The sequence below is a fragment of the Heterodontus francisci genome, chromosome 8 (genome assembly GCF_036365525.1).
Source record: "Heterodontus francisci isolate sHetFra1 chromosome 8, sHetFra1.hap1, whole genome shotgun sequence".
NCBI lineage: Eukaryota > Metazoa > Chordata > Chondrichthyes > Heterodontiformes > Heterodontidae > Heterodontus > Heterodontus francisci.
The window spans coordinates 42314545-42331414 of record NC_090378.1 but is presented as its reverse complement, the minus strand read 5'-3'; the positions used below and the strand labels follow the sequence as shown (position 1 = coordinate 42331414).

Genomic DNA, 16870 nt, shown 5'->3' with positions numbered 1-16870 from the left:
AGAGATCGCTGCTCCCACATGCTCAGCTTGTGTTGCACCCTGGCTACTCGCTCCTCCCAGGTTTTGGTGCACGCCCCGGCCCTTCCGAACCATATCCCCAGCACCTTCAGGTAGTCTGACCTGACGGTGAAGGGGACAAAGGATAGATCAGCCCAGTTCCCAAAGAATATGGCCTCACTCTTGCTGTGGTTAACTTTGGCTCCCGAGGCCAGTTCGAACTGGCCGCAGATGCTCATCAGTCTGCGCACAGACAGCGGATCTGAGCAGAAGACGGCGACGTCATCCATGTACAGGGAGGATTTAACCTGAATGCCTCCACTGCCTGGGATTGTCACCCCTCTTATGCTCGCATCCTTCCGAATAGACTCAGCAAAGGGTTCAATACAGCAAACAAACAAGACTGGGGAGAGAGGACAGCCCTGTCTGACTCCAGGTTGGATCGGGAAACTTTCTGATTCCCACCCATTGATTGAGGCTGCGCTACTGATGTTTGTGTAGAGCAGTTTGATCCAATTGCAGATTCCCTCCCCAAACCCCATTTTGGAAAGCACGTCCATCATGTAGGTGTGCGATATTCTGTCAAAAGCCTTCTCCTGGTCCAGGCTGATGAGGCAGGTGTCCACCCTCCTGTCCCATACGTAGGCAACCGTATCCCTGAGTAGCGCGAGACTATCGGAGATCTTCCTGCTGGGTACAGTACAGGTCTGATCAGGGTGGATCACCAACTCCAGAGCAGACTTCACTCGACTGGCTATGACTTTGGACAGAATCTTGTAGTCAACATTAAGCAGTGAGATGGGCCGCCAATTTCTGATTTCTGCCCTCTCCCTCTTCCGCTTGTAGATGAGGGTGATGATGCCTTTCCTCATGGATTCTGACATGCTGCCGGCCAGGAGCATACTCTCGTATACTTCCAGCAGGTCCGGGCCGACCCAGTCCCACAGGGCCGAATACAACTCGACCGGTAAGCCATCGCTTCCGGGAGTTTTACTCGTCTTGATGGACTCAACAGCCTTTGTCAGCTCGTCCAGAGTTAGCGGCTTGTCCAGTCTCTTCCTCGTGCTGTCATCTAAGACCTCTGTGATAGATGACAGGAAGGACTGGGAGGCTCTGCTGTCTGTGGGCTTCACGTCATACAGCCCAGCATAAAAGGATTTGCTGATCCTTAGTATGTCGGACTGCGAAGACGTTACTAAGCCATCCTCTTCCTTCAGGCTGCTGATAGAGCTCTCTCTGTGTACCTTTTGGAAGAAGTAACATGAGCACGTCTCATACTGCTCAATGGAGCGGACTCTGGACCGGAAGATGATCTTGGAGGCCTCCGTGGCAAAGAGCGAGGCCTGCTGGCTCTTCACCTCTTGGAGATCCTCCTTGACCTCGACCCCCATCGACTGCAGCCGGAGCAGATTTTGCATTCTTTTCTGGAGTCGGGACATTTCCCTCTGTCTCTCTCTCGCCCTCTGAACACCTTTGAGGATGAAGAACCTCTTGCTGTTCTCCTTGATCGCTTCCCACCAGTGAACTGGAGACTCAAAGAGGGGTTTCACGGTCCTCCAACCTTTGTAATCCCTTTTGAGTTCCTCAAAGTTCTCTGGGGTTAGCAGTGTAGCATTGAGCTTCCTTGTCCCCCTGCCAACCCGCTGGTCGTCCTGAAAGTAACAGTTGGCCAGTAAGAGGCAGTGGTCAGAGAAGAACACTGGCTTGACGTCGGTGGATCCGACCGTGACAGCATGGGACACAAAAAGGAAGTCAATCCTAAAACGGGCAGACCCGTCCGATCTTGACCATGTTTATCTACGCTGCACTCTGTCTGCAGGTTTACTGAAGATGTTGTGCAGTTTGGCATCTTTTACTGTTTCTATTAGGAATCAGGACGTAGCGTCCAGTTTGCTGTCGTCTCTGCCGGATCGTCCAGCTGCATCGATGATGCAGTTGAAGTCACCGCCTAGGATGACCAGCCTGGACGTCGCCAGCAGCATTGGGAGCTGCTGGAAGACGGTCAGCCGCTCGCTGCATTGAACCGGGGCGTACACGTTGATCAACCGGAGCGGAGCGTTGTTGCACATTACATCTGTTACGAGGAGGCGACCGCCCACCACCTCCTTAACTTCGGAGATGGTGAAGTTACCTCCCCGCAGCAGAATACCCAGGCCAGAGGAACGGCAATCATTACCCCCCGACCAGATCGATGGCCCGTGGGACCACCATCGCGACCACTGCCTGTAGGTGCTGAGGTGTGGTATTCCACACTCCTGCAGAAACAGTAGGTCGGCTTTGACCTTGGCGAGGTAATCCAAGGTTGAAACACATCGTGTAGTGATTTAATGCTACGCACATTAATTGAAGCAATCCTTATACCCATTTTTTTTAAAGTTAGTTGTTGCTTCCCATACCATTTGTCCTTGCTAGTCCCAGTCCTTCGGGATGTTCCTGCATACCCATAGTGTGCGCAAGCTGTTTCATGTTCGTTGGGCTCAGAAACCCCTCCTGGTTTTTCATGCAGGGTTTGTTCCGCTGGGGTGACATCGGGGGGGGTCTTGTAGGCAGCAAGGATTGGGTTGTCCTCTGCTGTTCCCCTCTGTTCCTCCTCGAAAACATCACTGCTCCCGGCTTCCCGGAGCTGAGGTGTGCCAGACGTGTCTTTGCTCACGTTGTCCCGGAGCTGGGATGCGCTGGCCATGCCGCTAGGTGTGGCGCTTTGGGGTTGGGGCACGCCGGGCCCATCACAGCTTCCAGTGCCTGGGGGCTGGGGGGCTTTATCTTCCAGCTCCTTTGAGTTCTGCCGCCTCTTTTGAAGGGGCCGTTGTTCCAGCAATTCCTCGTCCAATGAAGAGGAGCTGCTTTGGTCTGTCTCAGATGCTAGCCTCCTCTTGCCACTGGTTTGGGTGGTGGCCTGTTCCGTTTTTGGAGGTCTTTTCTTTGTGCTTTTCCTTTGTACCACTTGCCACTGACCTGTTTGTCCATTTGCTGCCTCCTCCTCCATTGATTCTGTCTGTGGAGGAAGGGTTTCCGGGCGCAGGGTAGGTGCTGGGTCGCTGGTTTCAGCTGCCTCCCCTTTCTTCTCCTTCTCAAGTATACTTTCCTTGCTGTGGAGAAGGTTGCTTGTCTCTTTTCCAGCAACGGATGCCTTCGTCGTACCTTCTCCCGGCCTTTCCTTGGACCTTGCCGCCTGAGCATAACTGAGGCAGCGTTTGGGGCAGGTTTTGTAGAGGTGGCCTGCCGCACCACACAAGTTGCAACACTTAGTCTGCTTACAGTCCTTGGTCTGATGGCCTTCCTCCTTGCACTTCTTGCAGACAACCATGCTGCAGTTAGCTGCCATGTGACCAGATTTGCCCCAGGTGCGACAAACTCTGGGCTGCCCAGCGTAGACAAAGAAGCCTCGACTTCCCCCAGCGAAGCTGGACGGAGTGTGGATGATGGCTCCATTGGCATCGACCTTCAAGGTCACCTTGACCTGCCGCTTGCTGGTCCAAATCCCAAAAGGGTCCTTGACATCAGTGCTGCTGCTGGCCACCTCGACATACCTGGCGAGAAATGTGAGCAGATCCACCACAGGAACATGGGGGTTGTAGAGGTGAAACGTCACCACCCGGTCACGTTGTGACGGAAGTGTGAAGAGCGGCTCCACTGTGAGGATAGACAGTGGCGCCCGGTCCCCTTTCTCCTTGAACGCCTTCAGGAACTTGATGCATCCTGCCACATTCTTGAACGTCACGTCGAAATATCCACTGCTGGGGAAATCCTGCAGGCAGAAGATGTCCGTTGCTTGAAATCCACAGCAATCGATGGGGATTTTCTTGATGAAGAAGGTGCTATCGACTGGTGCATCTCCTTCCTTGTCCTTCACCACCACCCGAACGGTGTTACGCACTCCCTGGCCTGAAGCTCGAAGATTGGTTATAGACGTTTTACTCTAAGCCTACCCAGGATCAAAAGCCACTGATCATGGTTTCTCCTCTGCAAAGTAAGTACTGATAAGAACAGATACTCCACTTGATCTTGGCCAAAAGGCCGAGATTTTTTTTTTATTTCCAAAATATACTTTATTCATAAAAATCTGTAAAAAAATGCATTAACAAACAGTTTCAAACAGCACCAAGTCAAAAAATACAAACAGTGCATGGGTGATCAGTTTCCTTCAATACAATCATGAGTTGCCTCACAACCCTCCCATTTCATTTGTCATGCCATATACATTTTTACATTTTACAGCAAACAAAAAATTTCCCAATACAGTTCGAGGGGTTTCCCATGGATCCAGCCCCTCAGTTCAGCTTGGTGGGGGGACCTTACACAGTGGTCTTTCCCATTTGAGCCTTTGCTGCGGCTGCCCCAAGCATTAGTGCGTTCCTCAGCACATAGTCCTGGACCTTGGAATGTGCCAGTCTGCAACATTCGGTCATGGACAACTCTTTGCGCTGGAAGACCAGCAAGTTTCGGGCAGACCAGAGGGCGTCTTTCACCGAATTGATAGTCCTCCAGCAGCAGTTGATGTTTATCTCGGTGTGCGTCCCTGGAAACAGCCCGTAGAGCACAGACTCATGTGTTACAGTGCTGCTTGGGATGAACCTCGACAAAAACCACTGCATCTCTTTCCACACCTGTTTTGCAAAGACCATTCCAGAAGGAGGTGGGCAACCATCTCTTCCCCACCACAGCCACCGCGGGAGCATTGTGCGGAGGGGGTGAGACTTCGGACGTGCAGGAAAGGTCTGACGGGGAGGGCTCTTCTCACCACCAGCCAAGCTACATCTTGGTGCTTGTTTGAAAGTTCTGGTGATGAGGCATTCCGCCAAATGACTTTGGTGGTCTGCTTGGGGAACCATCCGACAGGATCCACCGTCTCTTTTTCCTGTAGGGCCTTGAGGACATTCCATGCAGACCACTGCCTGATGGATCGGTGGTCAAAGGTGTTTTCCCGCAGAAACTGCTCCACGAAGGATAGGTGGTACGGCACAGTCCAACTGGATGGAGCGTTTTGCGACAATGTGACCAGGCTCATCCTTCGCAACACCAGGGACAGATAGAACCTCAGCAAGTAATGAAACTTGGAGTATGCGTACTGGAGGTTTACACACAGCTTGATGAAGCCACACGCGAAGGTAGTCATCAGGATGAGGGCCACGTTGGGTACATTTTTCCCGCCCTTATCCAGAGGTTTGAACATCATGTCCCTCCGGACCCAGTCCATTTTGGATCCCCAGATGAAGCGGAAAATGGCTCGGGTGACCGCCACAGCACAGGAGTGGGGTATGGGCCAGACCTGCGCCACGTACAGCAACAACGTGAGCGCCTCGCACCTGATGACCAGGTTCTTACCCACAATGGAGAGAGATCGCTGCCCCCACATTCTCAGCTTGTGTTGTACCTTGGCTACTTGCTCCTCCCAGGTTTTGGTGCATGCCCCGGCCCTTCCAAACTATATCCCCAGCACCTTCAGGTAGTCTGACCTGACGGTGAAGGGGACAAAGGATAGGTCAGCCCAGTTCCCAAAGAACATGGCCTTGCTCTTGCTGTGGTTAACTTTGGCTCCCAAGGCCAGTTCGAACTGGTCGCAGATGCTCATCAGTCTGCGCACAGACAACAGATCCGAGCAGAAGACGGCGACGTCATCCATGCACAGGAAGGTTTTAACATGAGTGCCTCCACTGCCTGGGATTGTCACCCCTCTTATGCTCGCATCCTTCCTAATAGACTCAGCAAAGGGTTCAATACAGCAAACAAACAAGACCGGGGAGAGAGGACAGCCCTGCTTGACTCCGGATTGGATCGGGAAACTTTCTGATTCCCACCCATTGATTGAGACTGCGCTACTGATGTTTGTGTAGAGCAGTTTGATCCAATTACAGATTCCCAACCCAAACCCCATTTTGGAAAGCACGTCCATCATATAGGTGTGCGATATCCTGTCAAAAGCCTTCTCCTGGTCCGGGCTGATGAGGCAGGTATCCACCCTCCTGTCCCATACGTAGGCGATCGTATCCCTGAGTAGCGCGAGACTATCGGAGATCTTCCTGCTGGGTACAGTACAGGTCTGATCAGGGTGAATCACCACCTCCAGAGCAGACTTCACTCGACTGGCTATGACTTTGGACAGAATCTTGTAGTCAACATTAAGCAGTGAGATGGGCTGCCAATTTCTGATTTCTGCCCTCTCCCCCTTCTGCTTGTATGAGGGTGATGATGCCTTTCCTCATGGATTCTGACATGCTGTCGGTCAGGAGCATACTCGTATACTTCCAGCAGGTCCGGGCCGACCCAGTCCCACAGGGCCGAATACAACTCGACCGGTAAGCCATCGCTTCCGGGAGTTTTACTCGTCTCGAAGGACTCGACGGCCTTTGTCAGCTCGTCCAGAGTTAGCGGCTTGTCCAGTCGCTCCCTCGTGCTGTCATCTAAGACCTCTGTGATAGATGACAGGAAGGACTGGGAGGCTCTGCTGTCTGTGGGCTTTGCGTCATACAGCCCAGCATAAAAGGATTTGCTGATCCTTAGTATGTCGGACTGCGTAAACGTTACAGAGCCATCCTCTTCCTTCAGGCTGCTGCTGACAGAGCTCTCTCTGTGTACCTTTTGGAAGAAGTAACGCGAGCACGTCTCATACTGCTCAATGGAGCGGACTCTGGACCGGAAGATGATCTTGGAGGCCTCCGTGGCAAAGAACGAGGCCTGCTGGCCCTTCACTTCTTGGAGGTCCTCCTTGACCTCGACCCCCATCGACTGCAGCCGGAGCAGATTTTGCATTCTTTTCTGGAGTTGGGACATTTCCCTCTGTCTCTCTCTCGCCCAATGAACACCTTTGAAGATAAAAAGCGCGAGATAATCTAGGCTGATATTGCAGTGCAGTACTGAAGGAGTATTTCACTGGCAGATCTAGAATTTGCCAAACTAATTTGTATACTTGTTATCGTGATCCTGGCCAGCATTAAAGATTGATTGGCACGATTCAAAAAAGAACAAAAGAACATTATTTCCTCAACTATCATTACCAAAGAGATATTAGCTAGTTATTTATTTCGTTCTTTGCAGGACTTTGTTATGCTCAAAGTGGCTAATGTATATGCCTATGTAAATATTATTAAATATTATTAACAGTTATTTTAATACGAACATACAAATTAGGAGCAGGAGTAGGCCACTCGGCCACTCGAGCCTGCTCCACCATTCAGTTGTCTCTCCTCAGGTACTGTTCCCTCCTCCTTCAAATCTGGCATCATCACTCCTCTCCTCAAAAAAAACCCTTGGCCCCATTGTTCTTGTAAACTACTGCCCCATCTAGAACCTCCCTTTCCTCACCAAAGTCCTTGACTGTGATGTCATCTCAAAAATCCATTCTCATCTTTCTCAGAACTTTGTGTTCAAATCCCTCCAATCAGGTTTCTGCTCCTGCCATTGTACTGAAACGGCTCGGACCAAAGCCACAAATGAAATCCTATGTGACTGTGACAAAGGTAAACTATCCCTCCTCATGCTTTTCGACCTGTCTGCAGCTTTTTACATGGTTGACCTTAAAATTCTGCTTCAACACCTCTCCACTGTGGTCTGCTGGGTGGGACTGCACTCACCTGGTTCTGTTCTTACCTATCCAATTGCAGACGGAAAATTACCTGCAATGGCTTCTCTTTCCTCCCCTGCACCATTACCCCTAGTGTCCCCCAAGGACCTATCCTTGGTCCCTCCAATTTCTCATCTACATGCTGCCCCTCAGCAATATCATCTGAAAACACAGTACCAATTTCCAGTATGTTGCTGATACCCAGCTTGACCTCACTTCCACCTCTCTTGACCCCCACCTTGTACCTAAACTGTCAGAATGCTTGGACGATATCTGGTTCTGGATAAGCTGAAATTTCCTCCAACTAAATATTGAGAAGACAAAAGCCATCTGTTACGGACAGATGAGAGATGATAGGGATGGCTTCCCCTTTTCCACTTCTTGACTGACCGAAGACAGCATTTTTTTAAAAAAAGGTGTTTTTTTCGCCCCTGAGCTCTGTATGAAAATACGAACATACGAATTAGGATCAGGAGTAGGCCACTCGGCCCTTCGAACCTGCTCTGCCATTCAATAAGCTCATGGCTGAACAGATTACTCCACATTTCCACCTACCCCCAATAACCTTCCACTCCCTTGCTTATCAAGAATCTATATGTCTCTGCCTTAAAAATATTCAAAGACTCTGCTTCCACCGCCTTTTGAGGAAGAGAATTCCAAAGACTCATGACCCTCTGAGAGAGGTGTAAAAATAATAGTAGGGGATTTCAACTTCCCCAAGATTAAGTGCGATAGTCTTAGTGCAAAAGGCTTAAAGGAGGCGGAATTCTTAAAGTGCATCTAGGAGCACGTAGAAAGTCCTACAAGAGAAGGGGCAGTACTAGACCTAATCTTAGGGAATGAAGCCGAACAAGTGGTAGAAGTGTCAGTGGGGGACCATTTCGGGGTAGTGACCATAACTCTGTTACATTTAAGGTAGTTCTGGAAAAGGACAAAGATGGACCGGAAATAAAGGTACTGAATTGGGGGAAGGCCGATTTCAGTATGATAAAACAGGATCTGGCCAAAGTGGACTGGGAGCAGCTACTTGTAGGAAAGTCTACATCAAACCAGTGGGAGTCATTCAAAAAGGAAATAGTGAGAGTTCAGGGCCAACATATTCCTATAAAGGTGAAGGGTAGGACGAACAAGTCCAGGGAACCCTGGATGTCAAGGGATTTCGAGGACTGGATAAGGAAAACAAAGGAGCCTTATGGCAGATGCAGAGGGCTGAAAACAGTGGAGGCCCTAGAGTATATAAAGTGTAGGGGGGTACTTAAAAAAGTAATTAGGAGAGTGAAGAGGGGACATGATAAAAACACTGGTGGGCAAGATAAAGGAAAATCCTAAGGCATCTTATAAGTACATTAAGGGCAAGAGGATAACCAGGGAAAGAGTAGGGCCCATTAGGGACCAAAGTGGCAATCTGTGTGTGGAGCCGGAGGATGTAGGTGAGGTTTTAAATGATTACTTTTCATCTGTGTTCACGATGGAGAAGGATGATGTAGGTGTAGAGATCAGGGAGGGGGATTATGATATACTTGAACAAATTAGCATTGAAAGGGAGGAGGTTTTAGTGGGCTTAAAAGTGGATAAATCCCCAGGCCCAGATGAAATGTATCCCAGGCTGCTATATGAGGCAAGGGAGGAGATTGCAGGGACTCTGACACAAATTTCAAATCCTCTCTGGCCACAGGAGAGATCTCAGAGGACTGGAGTACAGAGAATGTGGTACCATTATACAAGAAGCGTAGTAGGGATATACCAGGTAATTACAGGCCAGTGAGTCTAACATCAGTGGTAGGGAAACTATTGGAAAAGATTCTGAGGGACAGGATTAATCTCCACTTGGAGAGGCAGAGATTAATCAAGGATAGTCAGCATGGCTTTGTCAGGGGCAGATCATGTCTAACAAATTTGATTGAATTTTTCGAGGAGGTGACTAGGTGTGTAGATGAGGGTAAAGCAATTGATGTAGTCTACATGGACTTCAGTAAGGCTTTTGATAAGGTCCCGCATGGGAGATTGGTCAAGAATGTAAGAGCCCATTGAATCCAGGGCAATTTGGCAAATTGGATCCAAAATTGGCTTAGTGGCTAGAGGTAGAGGGTGATGATCGAGGGTTGTTTTTGAGATTGGAAACCTGTGACCAGTGGTGTACGCAGGGATCGGTGCTGGGACCCTTGCTGTTTGTAGTGTACATTAATGATTTAGATGTGAATATAGGAGGTATGATCAGGAAGTTTGCTGATGACACAAAAATTGGTGGTGTCGTAAATAGTGAGGAGGAAAGCCTTAGATTACAGGATGATGTAGATGGGCTGGTAAGATGGGTAGAGCAGTGGCAAATGGGATTTCATCCTGAGAAGTGTGAGGAGATGCATTTTGGGTGGACTAACAAGGCAAGGGAATATACAATGGATGGTAGGACCCTAGGAAGTACAGGGAGTCAGAGGGACCTTGGTGTACTTGTCCATAGATCACTGAAGGCAGCAGCACAGGTAGATAAGGTTGTTAGGAGGGCACATGGGATACTTGCCTTTATTAGCCAAGGCATAGAATATAAGAGCAGGGAGGTTATGATGGAGCTGTTTAAAATGCTAGTTAAACCACAGCTGGAGTACTGTGTACAGTTCTGGTCACTACACAATAAGAAAGATGTGATTGCACTGGAGAGGGTGCAGAGCAGATTCACCAGGATGTTGCCTGGGCTGGAACATTTCAGCTATGAAGAGAGACTGAAAAGGCTAGGGTTGTTTTCCTGAGAGCAGAGAAGGCTGAGGGGAGATATGATTGAGGTATACAAAATTATGAGGGGCATAGATAGGATATATAGGAAGAAACTTTTTCCCTTAGTGGAGGTGTCAATAGCCAGGGGGCATAGATTTAAAGTAAAGAGTAGGAGGTTTAGAGGGGATTTGGGGAAAAATGTTTTCAACCAGAGGGTGGTTGGAATTTGGAACACACTGCCTGAAGGGGTGGTAGAGGCAGGAACCCTCACAACATTTAAGAAGTATTTAGATGAGCACTTGAAACGCCAAAGCATAAAAGGCTACGGGCCAAATGTGGGAAAATGGGATTCTGTGCTGTATAACTCTATGACTCTATGAACCTGAGAGAAAATATTTCTCCTCATCTCTGTCTTAAATGGGCATCCCCTAATTTTAAACAGTGACCCCCAGTTCTAGATTCTCCCACAAGGGGAAACATCTTTTCCACATCCACCCTGTCAGGATCCCTCAGGATGTTATATATTTCAATCAAGTCACCTCTTACTCTTCTAAATTCCAGCAGATACAAGTCTAACCTGTCCAATCTTTCCTCGTAAGACAGCCCACCCATTCCAGGATTAGTCTAGTTAACCTTTTCTGTACTGCCTCCAACGCATTTACATCCTTCCTTAAATGAGACCAGTACTGTACACAGTACTCCAGATGTGGTCTCACCAATGCCCTGTATAGCTGAAGCATAACCTCCCTGTTTTTGTATTCAATTCCCCTCGTGACAAACAATAACATTCTATTCCAATTACGTGCTGTACCTGCATACTAACCTTTTGTGATTCATGCACTAGGACGCCCAGATCCCTCTGCATCTCAGAGCTCTGCAATCTCTCACCATTTAGATAATATGCTTCTCTCTTATTCTTCCTGCCAAAATGGACAATTTCACACTTTCCCACATTATACTCCATTTGCCAGGTCTTTGCCCATTCACTTAACCTATCTATATCCCTTTGTAGCCCTCTTATCTCCTCTTCACAAGTTACTTTCCTACCTACCTTTGTGTCATCAGCCAATTTAGAAACCATCCCTTCGATCCCTTCATCTAAGTCATTTATGTAAATTGTAAAATGTTGAGGCCCCAGCACAGTTCCCTGTGGCACACCACTCATTACATCTTGCCAACCAGAAAATGACCCATTTATGCCTACTCTCTGTTTCTTGTAAGCTAGCCAATCTTCTATCCATACCAATTTGTTACCCCCTCCACCATGAGCTTTTATTTTCTGCAATAAACTTTGATGTGGCTCCTTATCAAATGCCTTCTGGAAATCTACGTACAATACATCCACCGGTTCCCCTTTATCTACAGCACATGTAACTCCCTCAGAGAACTCCAATAAATTGGTTAAACATGATTTCCCTTTCACAAAACCATGTTGACTCTGCCTGATTACCTTGAATTTTTCTGAATGCCCTGCTATACCGTCTTTAATAATAGCTTCTAACATTTTCCCTAAGACAGATGTTAAACTAACTGGCCTGTAGTTTCTTGCTTTCTGTCTCTATCACTTTTTGAATAAAGGAGTTACATTCACGATTTTCCAATCTAACAGAACCTTCCCCGAATCTGGGAAATATTGGAAAATTAAAACTAATGCATAAACTATCTCACTTGCCACTTCTTTTAACACCCGAGGATGAAGTCAATCAGGACCCGGGGACTTGTCAGCCCGCAGCTCCAATAATTTGTTCGGTACCACTACCCTGGTGATTGTAATTTTCTTGAGTTCCTCCCCTCCCTCCTTTCCATTTCCTGACTTACAGCTAATACTGGGATGTTACTTGTATCCTCAATAGTGAAGACTGGTGCAAAATATCTGTTCAGTTCATCTGCCATCTCCTTATTATCCATTATGAATTCCCCAGATTCACTTTCTTTCGGTCCAACGCTCACTTTGTTAACTTTTCTTTTTTAAATATCTATAGAAGCTCTTACTATCTTTCTTTATATTTCTAGCTAGCTTTCTCTCGTACTCTAATTTTACCTTCCCTATCAATATTTTAGTTATTCTTTGCTGTTTTTTATATTCTGTCCAATCTTCTGACCTGCCTCCCATCTTTGCTCAATTATAGGCTTTTTCTTTCATTTTGATACTGTCTTTAACTGTTTTAGTTAACCACGGATGACGGGTCTCGCCCTTGGAATTTTTCTTTCTCTTTGAAATGTATCTGTTCTGTGTATTCTGAAATATCCCCTTAAATGTCTGCCTTGCATCCCTATTTACCTATCCCTTAACTTGATTTGCCAATTCACTTTCGCTAACTCTGCTTTCATACCCTCATAATTGCCCTTACTTAAGTTTAAAATACTCGTCTTGGACCCACTCTTCTCTCCCTCAAACTGAATGTAAAATTCAATAATTTTACAGTTGCTGCTACCGAGGGGCGCCTTAACTATGAGGTCATTAATGAATCCTATCTCGTTGCACAATACCAGGTCTAGTATAGCCTGCTCTCTGGTTGGCTCCAGAACATATTGTTCCAAGAAATTATCCCGAAAACATTCTATGCACTCGTCATCTAGGCTACCTCTGCCCATCTGATTTTTCCAGTCTATATGTAGGTTAAAATCCCCCATAATTATTGCTGTACCTTTCTGACAAGGTGCCATTATTTCTTCCTTTATACCCTGTCCTACAGTGTGGTTAATGTTAGGTGGCTTGTACACCACTCCCACAAGTGAATTCTTGCCTTTGTGATTTCTCATCTCTACCCAAACTGCTTCTACATCCTGGTCTCCTGAACTTAGGTCATCCCTCTCTATTGCACTAATACCATCAATAATTAACAGAGCTACTCTTCCACCTTTCCTAGCTTCCTGTCCTTCCTAAATGCCATGTACCCTTCAATATTCAGGTCCCAATCTATGTCGTCCTGCAGCCATGTCTCTGTAATGGCTATCAGATCGTACTTATTCATTTCTATTTGTGCTCTCAGTTCATCTGTTTTGTTTCAAATACTATGTGCATTCAGATACAGAGCCTTTAGTTTTGTCCTTTTATTATTTTTGTAACCTCTAGTCTTATCTGTTGATTTACTCTTAGATGTGTATGCTCTGTCGCTTCCTGTCACAGTCTGTTTATTATTTCCCACATTAATACTTTTCTGTCTTGCCTTGTCTCTACTCCTTGATTTACCACATCTTCCCAAATTTGATCCCTTGCCCCCACTATTCAGTTTAAAATCCTCTCTACTTCCCTAGTTATGCGGCTCGCTAGAACACCGGCCCCAGCGCAGTACAGGCGTAGACCGTCCCAACAGTACAGCCACCACTTTCCCCAGTACTGGTTCCAATGCCTCACAAACCGGAATCTACTTCTCCCACACCAGTCTTTGAGCCACGCATAAATTTCTCTTATCTTTTTTGCCCTATACCAATTTGCACATGGCTCAGGTAATAATCCAGAGATCATTACCTTTGAGGTTCTGCTTCTTAATTTGGTGTCTAGTTCCTCATACTGACTATGCAGAATCTCTTTCCTTGTCCTGCCTATGTTGTTGGTACCTACATGGACCATGATGACTGGATCCTTCCCCTCCCACTGTAAGTTCCTCTCCAGCCCTGAGCAGATGTCCCGAACCCTGGCACCGGGCAGGCAACACAGCCATCTGGACCCTTGCTCTTTGCTGCAGAGAACAGAGTCAATCCCCCTAACTATACTGTCCCCTACTACCTGTACCAATTTAGTGATCCTTGTAAGTTTAAAAAGAAAGATAAATCTTTATTATACAACACTCAAAATATATGCAACAACACCCACTGTCACACTCATGCAGATACACACACACTCAGGAAAAGATAGCGATTATAAAGATAACATCCATTCGGTCTGATGATTTGTAAAGAGTTCTCTGTTAAACTTGCTTTTCCCTGGGTGAAGACTTGAAATGGTGCAGGCCTGTAATCTTTCCTCTTGTTCACTGAATAAAGACTTGGGAGGTTCAGGAACCGATGCACCGTTGTAGACTGCTCTCGTTACATTCCAGCCAAAGGTCAATGGCTAAATCCTGGATTTCTTAGATAGGGAGTTCAAGGCCAAACTCCAGTCTCTGCCTACATGTCATTTAAAAATGGTGATCGTAGGCAGGGTCCTTCCTCTTCGCTGGAATAGATGGAGTTCTCAATTTTGAGCTAATAACTGGTTCTGCTCCAATTGTTCCAGAATGCGCTGCCATAATCCTTTCTCCTGATTGGTCAGTTTGAATCTGGGCCACTTTGGCACACCTCAAGCCTATTTGGGTTTGTTTCATAAGTTCATTGTATAGTACATAATTCCTCCTTGCTTGAGCATGACACCTCCCTGCAAAGAATAAGAAAAATGAAATTCATTATTTTTTTTTAGAAAGAAGGAAAAGTAAGAACACACGTTAGCACACATCTACACGCATTCATTCACATGCATTTTTCAGGGTCACTGTTGCTGGACCTTCCACAGTTTACTGGCGGTATGTTGTTTGTTTGAATTCTGCATCCGCAATAACATTGTTTATCCCAGCTACATGTGTAACTTTTAAGTTAAACGGCTAGAGGAGTAAACTCCATCTGAACAGCCTGGTGTTGTTAACTTTGAATTTTTCTCGGAAGGTTCGTGGGTTGTGGTCAGTATATTTTAAATTTCCCTGTGTCCGTTATTAAGATAGACCTTGAAATGTTGAAGGACTAACAGAAGTCCCAAAGCCTCCTTTTCTATGGTGGAATATTTCCACTGATGTTTATTTAATGTTTTGGAAAAGTGGCCAATTGGTCTCTCAATACCCGAGACATCTTCCTGGAGTAAGACAGCTCCTACTCCCACATCACTCGTGTCAATAGCAACCTTAACGTTTCTGTTCATGTTTGGTGCTGCTAATGTGGATTCATTTGTTAGAATAGCGTTTAATTTCCTGAAAGCCATCTTTGTTAGTATAGCTTTAAATTTCTCGAAAGCCATCTGGCACAGTTCCATCCACACTATTTTAAAAGTTTTCTTTAATAGAGCGGTCAACAGTGTAGCTGGGGTGCTGAAATTAGGGATACATTTTCTACAGAAACTGCACATCCGCAGGAATCACATTATCTCTCTCTTGGTCTTGGGAACAGGGAAAACTATCAGGGTTTGTACTTTTGGTGCCCTTGACAACAACGGACCTTGGCCTACACATGTCCCAAGTAGGTCACTTTGGCCTTAGCGACCTCGCTTTTAGCTAAATTTGCCACTAGGTTACCTTTTAATAATGCCCTTAAATGGTTTAGGTGGTCTTCCCAGTTGCCGCTATTGACCAGAAGGTTATCAAGGTAGACGACACAGTTGCTTAAGGCAGCCACCATTTGATTCATCATTCTTTGACAGGTTGCTCTTTTCACCGAATGGCATAACTTTGCATTGGATTAGACCATCTGGCATTACAAAAGCCGAGATTTCCTTAGCTTGGGTGGTCCTGGGGACTTGCCAGTACCCTGTTAATAAATCAATTTTACTGATGTAAGTGGAGTTGCCCACTCAGTCAATACAATCCTCAATGTGAGGAATCGGGTATGAATCTGTTCAGGTCACTACATTAACTTTTCTCTAGTCGATGCAGAGTTTTATAGATCTAAAACTAAAAACTAATACAATAGGAGAACTCCAGCTGCTTTGACTAGGTTCGATTAAGTCATAGACTAGCATGTGTTAGATCTCCTCTCGGACTTGAGCTAATTTATCAGGGATCAGTCAATATGGGTTTTGTTTAATAGGTGGGGTCTCCCCAACATCCACATCATGAATGGCCAAAGAAGTGCAGCCAGGTTTGTCCCTACACACTTCCCAAAACTCTCTCAGTAGTGTTAGCAGGCCTTTCCTCTGCTCATCAGTTAGGTAATTAAATACTGTGTCGAGCCTTCCTAAGATTTCTGTGTTAGCTAATTTCACAGTAGAGGGTAAAATCTGAGAATTTTCTTGATTCCCTTCTTCTCCTAGTTCCTCTTCACTATTGTTTCCATCCTCAACTGTCCTCACTACCTGGCATACATTGTCTTGTTTCTGATTATAATATTTCTTTAACATGTTTATGTGGCACAGTCATTGATCTCACTGATCTTTTTCCCCATGCAGTACGGACCACTAAACCTGGCTTTCAGGGGTTCAGTCTGTAATGGGAACAGCTCCAGGATCTGATCCCCTGGTTTAAATGTCTGAGTTTCAGCATGTCTGTCTGCCTGCCTTTTCATGATCTGCTTGGAGGCATTAAGGTGTTCCTTAGCCTGAGGCACATGCTTTAAAAAGTTGCTCGCGAAAGGCTGATACATAATTTAACAACAAGGTTTCCTCCCTTTGATCTAGAAATTTTTTGTTGATCAGCTTAAGGGGGCCTGTCACCTCATGCCCAAAGATGAGTTCAATCGCACTGAAGCAGAAAAGCTAACCCCTTGTCCCAATCATAGGGGTTCTCACAGCAGTAGGCTCTGCTCATGCTTTTCAGGATTTGGTGATACCATTCAAGAGCGCCTTGTGACTGTGGGTGGTATGTTGAGGATTTTAGCTGTTCGATGCTGAGGCTATGCATAATCTCCTGTGATATCCAGGAC

General features: G+C 46.5%; 1 protein-coding gene and 1 pseudogene across 5 annotated transcripts in view; one reads left to right on the top strand and one right to left on the bottom strand.

Annotated features, from left to right (window-relative positions):
• The window catches only part of rnf220a (ring finger protein 220a), a 546071-nt gene that overhangs the window by 328397 nt on the left and 200804 nt on the right, over positions 1–16870 (top strand). The window lies entirely within an intron of this gene.
• On the bottom strand, positions 3896–4023 carry LOC137373281 (U2 spliceosomal RNA; annotated as a pseudogene).